The 7706-nt window shown below is 44.2% G+C and overlaps 1 long non-coding RNA gene across 1 annotated transcript; it reads left to right on the forward strand.

Moving 5' to 3' along the window:
- The first annotated feature begins 2502 nt into the window (after positions 1–2502).
- On the forward strand, positions 2503–6564 carry LOC124482751. The gene is made up of 3 exons (XR_006957766.1): positions 2503–2629; positions 6070–6170; positions 6394–6564. It is a non-coding gene; the product is annotated as an uncharacterized LOC124482751 (long non-coding RNA).
- Positions 6565–7706: the final 1142 nt, after the last annotated feature.

A 7706-nucleotide genomic window follows, 5' to 3' on the forward strand; every position in this document is an offset into this window, starting at 1 on the left:
AGTGCTTTAAGATCCAACGCCTACCCTTTTAATGATTATCCATGCAAAGGATTAATCAATTATCCTCTACTATCTACCCTAAAGTTTTTTTTTTATTTCAGTACTTCCATAGAGGGTAAAAGCTTGGACCGTAAATAACTGGAAACACCTTTTGGCATGTTCACTTCAAACGGTGTGCAGTGAAAGGTGGTGGATAGGAACTGAATTTCAAGGAGGTAACTACACTAAATCTTTCAGCTCAGGTTTGCCTTGAGGCCACAAGAGATGTGTTGCTGAAAAGTTTGAAAAAACGTTATTTGTAGGTAGAGAGCCACTCTCAGAGAGAGTTAATGGACTTGTTCACTACTCAATATCCAGTTCATTTGATTGTTGGGCTCCACTCATCCTATACCCAACTACTTAAGCTTCATATTACATTTCACTCTCCTCAATCTAGCTTCTCTTGGGACATCCTTTAATGGTTCTATAACAGATTTTTTCCTGCCGTTTCACAATGCCGTTTTAAAAGCACCACTTTTTTGATAAAACTGCACAAAGAGTCGAAATTACATTTGAAGATGGAATTCTGAAGTTGACCTTGGGGCTGATCAGACACACAGCCGTCTAATGACGAACGCTACATCATTATCAATTCACACTCAACATTTTTGTTCTTTCGAATGGAAAATGGAATCTACTTATCAATATACCAGTCATGCCTGCTTCTTTTCAAATTTTAAGATAAGCTTTGACGCCCAAAATACATTTTTGTACAGCGAAATCTTTTTCTTTTCTTCCAAAAATCCCCTTCAAGCGACATTGGAATAAACGTGTTATGATTTTTATTTTTTTGTATCAGGAGGTTGCTTTGCCCCAGAAAAAACAGGCTCTAAATGGCCGACCTGCTTAATATATTCTCGGTGCCTTCAAGCAATCTGCATTAGGCACCTCATATTTTACATCTCTGGAAAACAAATCAAAGTAAACTTTTAGACCCGGACTAACAAGGTTATGATGGATCAGGCCAGAGAATTGCCTTCTCTCTTCATGCTGAGAGAAAGCCTGTCTTATTTCTTGCAGTAGAGGTGCACTTCATCTTTCTATACATGCTGGTTAAGCCGGGGGCAAGAGAGAGCTAGATTGCCATCATCTTCTATCATCAAATTCACACAATTTGTTCTCACCAGGTACTGTGAGTGCGGTCAGGAAGTTTTGCTTTATGTAAAGAAAGCTTGTCTATCATCATTAAACATCAAATATAATCTTATGGGCACAACCTATTTTACAAACAAAGTCAAAGAGTCGCATTTGACAATGATTGACGTTTTCTACTGCAGAACAGCATTTGATAACATTGTTATTTAAAAAGGTGCTCGCTAAAAACACAATGTTAAGCATAAAATATAATCACCAAGCTATCACATAGATAACCAATACCTACCCCAATATTTAATATCAGAGGGAGAGTGCTGTCATGAATTAGTACATCGTTATGATAGGTTGCCCTTGGATGAGATCCAGGCTCCTCAATCAAATTGTATTGTTTATTTATTTCTTATTTTTATCATAGGCTTCGGCATGCATTACAGGCCTCTGGCATCCAAACAGTGGCCTAGGAAAAACACACCGTCAGAAACTGACAAGTTAAAGAAGCAGAAAATAACCACATCTGTCACTCTGAAACGCCTAAAAAGACGACATCACGGCCCTCATACGAGTGTGCCTCATACAGGCTCCTAGATGTACCTTCTTCCTTCTAATAAAATGCATCAAAGGTGAACTGAAGCAGTGTGTGCAGCTGACAGCCTGCGGAATCCCAGATGGGTCCTGGCCAGGACTGAACTCAGCTTTGGAGAATATGGCTCAGCTGAGATTGCCGTGAGCCAGGCATGTCAAAGAAGACCGAGTTCACTGTGACACTCTGAACAAGGAGCGCCATATGCACGGCGCCCTCGGGGACAGAAATATCAGCGACAGGTCCAAATGCTCTGCCTCTCTGCCCCTGGTCAAAGAGGAGACCAGTTGGGATCAGACACTATATTCCGTTTAGGTTTTAAAAGCTGAAGCATGATTGAAAACATCAAGTGTACTTGTTTAAATGTCAACATGCTTCGAGGTATTCTGGAAACGTCCACTTCTGTTCCTGTTTGTGACGAGATTCAACCGACTAAAATATGGCACATCCATTTTAATAACGCGAGTCTAGGATTTCAACCTTGGGCACGTCCGCAGGTTGAGCATAAGCAGTAGCTGGTGTGACGTTTATCGCACAGCCAAAGGCCCTCGTTATCTTCCGGTTTTCACTGCACAAACTCTTCCTTTATTAATGTTGGCAAGTGACACTTGGTGGACCTGTCCTCCAGTTCATTTGACCTCCAGCACTTGTTTATGTGTTGTTGAGAGTGTGTTTATTTACTGTAGTTTCCGACAGACATTCCGTTCTAATTGGGAAAATAAGCATCCCATCAGGACCTCTGAAGCGAAAGGTCTTATTTCATGGTCAACGGTTCAGGACTTGAAAAACACAGCCATGGCCACATAAGTACAGTTTTGGTCTCCGTCTTGGACTCGGTCTTGGACTCCGTCTTGGACTCGGTTCCTGTGGTGTTCCGCCGGGAGGTGCAGTTGGATCGACCGCGATGGAAGTCGTGTGAGTCTCAACATTTGTTAAGTTGTTGACGCCCGTCTCATCCAGGCATTGTCTTGACTGTGTCTGTTAATGCAGAAGGAGTACATCTGCATTCTGAGGGGTGACGAAGCATTTCAAACATTCGAGATGATTAAGGAACTATTAAAGAGGAATTTTAGCTATGCTAATCGGTTGGGAGTTCATCTTAACTACATAACTGCTCGGGTCATCGCCAAAATATGACCACACTTGGAAGATGTATTAGGCTTTGCTTGGACACGTGATCATGTCCATCCGAGTTCCTTGTTTTCAGCCTCGATCCAAACCATAGTTGAAATTATGTAAGTGCATGTCCCAAGTGCCACATTTCTGCCTCTGCTTTCTGTCAGGCAACATTTGGGGTGAAAAGAAAAACTAAAGGAGAGAAGAAAAAAAAGAAATTCCGTCCTTCTTGTTTTTACCAATCAAGGAACCTGTTTACCGTAATCCATTTTACATCACTCTTTCCCCCAAGAGAACAGAAGAGAGTGCGACTGAGCGTTTTCAGAACGCGTTAGATATAATATCAATTTAAAACCTATCAGCAGTAGCAGTAAGAGACAGTGTAGGAGAGAGACGAAGGGAAGAAAAGTCGTCTCAGCACTAAAGTCTCCGGAGTAGGCGACAGCGTCACAGCGTCACAGTCGGCCTTGTACTCATGGTTTTTCCTTTCAATTCTCTCCCCCTGGCTGTCCAGGGAGGTGACGAGATAGAGCCCAGCGTCTGTCTTCATATTTACAGCACCGGCCGCCGTCAGGGACACGTCTGCTATTCACACGGGGGACAGCTAGCCAAACACAGAGAGAGAGTCAGAGACAGAGAGAGAGAGAGACAGAAAGGGGAGAGAGAGAGAGAGGGGAGAGACGGAGAGGGGAGAGAGAGAGGTAGAGAGAGAGGTAGAGAGAGAGAGAGAGAGAGAGAGAGAGAGAGAGAGAGAGAGAGAGAGAGAGAGAGAGAGACGTAAAGAGAGAGAGAGAGAGAGAGGTAGAGAGAGAGAGAGAGAGAGAGAGAGAGAGAGAGAAAGGGGGGGGAGACAGAGAGAGGGCAGTGTAGTTAGATGTGTCAGTAAGTGGGTGGGTGGGAGGTGCGATGAAGAGAAATGTCCACAAGTACATGCTTCGGTGACAAATGTCATACTATTCTGCAGCATTAGGATGCTTGGTGTTTTGATGTATAGTGGAACTATTCCTACTTGTTTGTCAAACTAAAGCATGCATTCTTTCTTGTGGGTTCGGCAGAAGTGGAGGTAATGTGTGTGAGAAAGGTCATTCTGCAACATCCACAGGGAGAACACCAGCCTCAACTAGAGCATCAGCAACATTCATAAATATATGTATGAAGACGAGCAAGGGCACGGGTGTCGGTGTCAGTCGGCTTGACGACAGGGAGGAGACGGTGAGCGCTACCCGTGCCAGCACGCCGGGTGGTTGGGAGTTGCCGCTGGCTGGAGAGGTTCACCCCAGAGCTGTCCTCGTTTTGTGGAGAGAAGCCGGGATTAAGGCGAGGTGACTGAAGAGTGGCTGGGTTCATCCCAGGGGGAGAACACGGAGGCTGGGCGGAGGGAGTCTAGCCGCATGAGGAGGAGGCGTGGCGGAGGGAGTCTAGCCGCATGAGGAGGAGGCGTGGCGGAGAGGGATGGAGGATAATGAAGGGGTAGACAAGGAAAGAGAGGTGGAGGGAAATAGCTGGATGGGGGGGGGGGGGTGTCAGAGAGAGCAGAGACTGTGGGAGTTGCAGAATTGGTGCGGAGTGAGGATGGGAGGAAGGGGATGCCAGGAGAGATGGAGAGAGGTGTGAGTGTTTGGTAGTTTGTGAATCCGTAGGCAGGCAGGACCACAGACATCTAGAAGTGGATCGTTATGTGTCAGTGACTGTTGTCCTGTTTGCCCTGTGGTGCCTGGAACATTCACAAAGGGTCCTCACTGAGATTAGAGATCAAACACGGGTTGTCTTCAAATCAATGCAAAGGTGCAGGACTGACACTTCTGCTGCTAGCTGGAATGATAATTAGACAGAAGAGTCTCGTCAGAGTGTGCACAGCAAACGTCGGGAGTGAGAACTTAAGAGAATGGAAATGCATTCTACTTTGGTAGATTGCTGGATTTGCATTTGTAAATATCTTCGGGTTGCACAATCCTGGCCACCTGCTAGCTTTGCTGATTGACGGTCTCCCCGACTGTTGCTGTAAATTTCCCCTAATCGTTTCTCCTGGTGCTCTGTCTTCACATGACTAGCTACCGCTTGCTATCCCCTTCCTTTAGGGACCCGACAGACACAAAGCTCTCGTAAAACAATTCCTCAAATTCCCTCGGGACAAATATTGAGCATTTTCTTCCTTTCAAATGTGCCAGGGACCTCACAAAGCATTCTACGAACAAGAAGTGAAACTGAAGCAGACTGGTAATGGTCAAATTACAGAGTATCCACCATCTTTAGAGGAAAAATGGCTTCAATACAGGATAGCTCTAAATCGCTGGGTCATACATACTGTGGAAATGGCCACAGAATAAGTCTGCTATTAAAGGGAAGGTTTTTAAATTGGTGTCGAATTCCATCTAAGAGCCAAAGAATTGCTCTGATAATCGAGAGTCATTTTCAATTATGGATTTGGAGCCTGGCAAAGGAACTGGATTCCTTTTTTCTACTACCTAATCAGAGTAATTCAAACTCAAAAGATAAAGCATTGCAACAGTCTGTCCCATTTCTTACTTTGGAAACACAGTAACATATGAACTGAACTCAAAGTCAATGAAAATTAATCATTTGAATATGCTAATTAAACCATCCGTGTAGTCCAATATTTATTCCTTTTGCCGTTTTTGTTCAAATTAATTAAAAGCGAGGGTAACAGTTACATTTAAATACATGTTTAAATGTTCTAATTGCATTACTTTGAAAAGTGAAGTTTATAATTACCTACAGGGGTTAAAGCAAAAGTAGGTGAGAAATGCACCAATTCATTTATACAAGCAGCACGATTTGGAGTAGCTGGTTCCAAAAAGCTCATTTAACTTTCTCTTCCAAATCCATTTTAAGGCTCTGAAAGATAGACATTTTACATCTGTGAACCATTACACACATCAGCCCAGTCCCTGCATCTCAACCTGAGCAATTTATTACAGCACCCAATAACGTGAGTATTCATTTCACAGAGTGGAGGAGGAACCCAGAGCTGAAATAAATCTCAGGGACGTGAAGGAAGTGTTGTGTGTCATGGATCCATCTGGTTTGAGAGTAAGGCCAGGGGTATCACGGCCGAGACTACAGTATTATCAACGTTCTCTGGTCTCTGTTTTCAGTTCAGCAGCCTTGGAGGGTTTACGTAGTGGTGCTCTGAAAAAATGGATCTTCAATGACATCCAGTGCTTGTAAAAAAACAATTATCACCCTAGTTGTCTTCTAATGCTTGAATTCTTTTCCAGGAAGGAGTTGTACAACTCTGTTAAGTCAGACAGCAATAGAGCCTTGGACTGCAGATCCAAGAGGTCACAGGGTTCAAATCCCCCCTTGAATATCGCTTTGGGTAAAAGTATACATCAAACACAATGAATTTTGTATCATTCTTCCATGCTCCATCACGTATTCAGTCAGCTCTAATTTTTTCACAGCTATAAACCAGTAGAGGCTGTCTGGAGCCAGGCTCTTAGAGAAGCATGTTAATAGTAAATCAATAACTTAGAGGCCGGACTCCAAGTGTCCACTGTCTCTTCCTGAGGATGTCACCATCGTGTTGTTTCCCTCCACAGCCTGTGCCCTGCAAGCCATCCTTTTAACCCCGTCGTGGACGACCCGCCGGCCAGTCTAACGGGAACCCGCCTGCCTGTTCCTCTGGGACCGCTAATGCAGCGCTTACGTGTCTGATGTAAGGCCTCGTGCTGAGGGGATTTCGGAAGATTTCATATTGTGAGTCACACACGGTGCCATGCTAGTTAGACTGTGAGTCACACAGTGTGCCATGCTAGTTAGACTGTGAGTCAAACACTGTGTCATGCTAGTTAGACTGTGAGTCGCACACCGTGCCATTCTAGTTAGACTGTGAGTCACACAGTGTGCCATGCTAGTTAAACTGTGAGTCACACAGTGTGCCATGCTAGTTAGACTGTGAGTCACACACCGTGCCATGCTAATTAAACTGTGAGTCACACAGTGTGCCATGCTAGTTACACTGTGAGTCACACGCTGTGCCATGCTAGTTAGACTGTGAGTCACACAGTGTGCCATGCTAGTTAGACTGTGAGTCACAGTGTGCCATGCTAGTTAGACTGTGAGTCACACACCGTGCCATGCTAGTTAGACTGTGAGTCACACACGGTGCCATGCTAGTTTGACTGTGAGTCACACAGTGTGCCATGCTAGTTAGACTGTGAGTCAAACGCTGTGCCATGCTAGTTAGACTGTGAGTCACACAGTGTGCCATGCTAGTTAGTCTCCTGAGGACAGGGTTGGATAAATGGAATGCCGTAACCTTGACGTCATCTGAACAGAGAATACCACGTCTGGGCCATGGTGTCGTCTAACGCTGCCTGGCTAGCGCCAGACCTTTTTAATGCTGCACATCTACCAAGATAGTCTCATTTCCAGCCTGAGGGTCCCAGGAACAAAACATAACAAAAAAACGTTTTACATTTTAGATATGTTTTGGAAAATGGTTGAACCATATACAATAGAAATGACTGTGTGAGTGTGTGTGTGTATGTTTAATGTGATACCTACATCTACACTGCATGCCATCAAAACATATTACAGCATGCTGTAATATAATCTTTTAATAGTTACAGGAATTGTTCACCTCAAAATCCAATCTTGACTGATGCTTTGACTTAAGATGAGTTCCCCTTCCTTGCAATTGGTACTATAGATTCTGCTACGAATCTTGACCGTTAGTAAGAAACAGAAAGAAGACCTGATTGAGAACAGGATATGACATAACCCTATACCCTGTGCTATGGGGGTTTGAACACGTTGATGACACCCCGCAACCCGACTTGGCTCAGGCTAAATCAAAATGAATTGGACCATAGTACCGTGCATGCTGAACATTTTGAATATATTCATATTA

The sequence above is a fragment of the Hypomesus transpacificus genome, chromosome 20 (assembly GCF_021917145.1).
Source record: "Hypomesus transpacificus isolate Combined female chromosome 20, fHypTra1, whole genome shotgun sequence".
Taxonomy (NCBI): Eukaryota; Metazoa; Chordata; class Actinopteri; order Osmeriformes; family Osmeridae; genus Hypomesus; species Hypomesus transpacificus.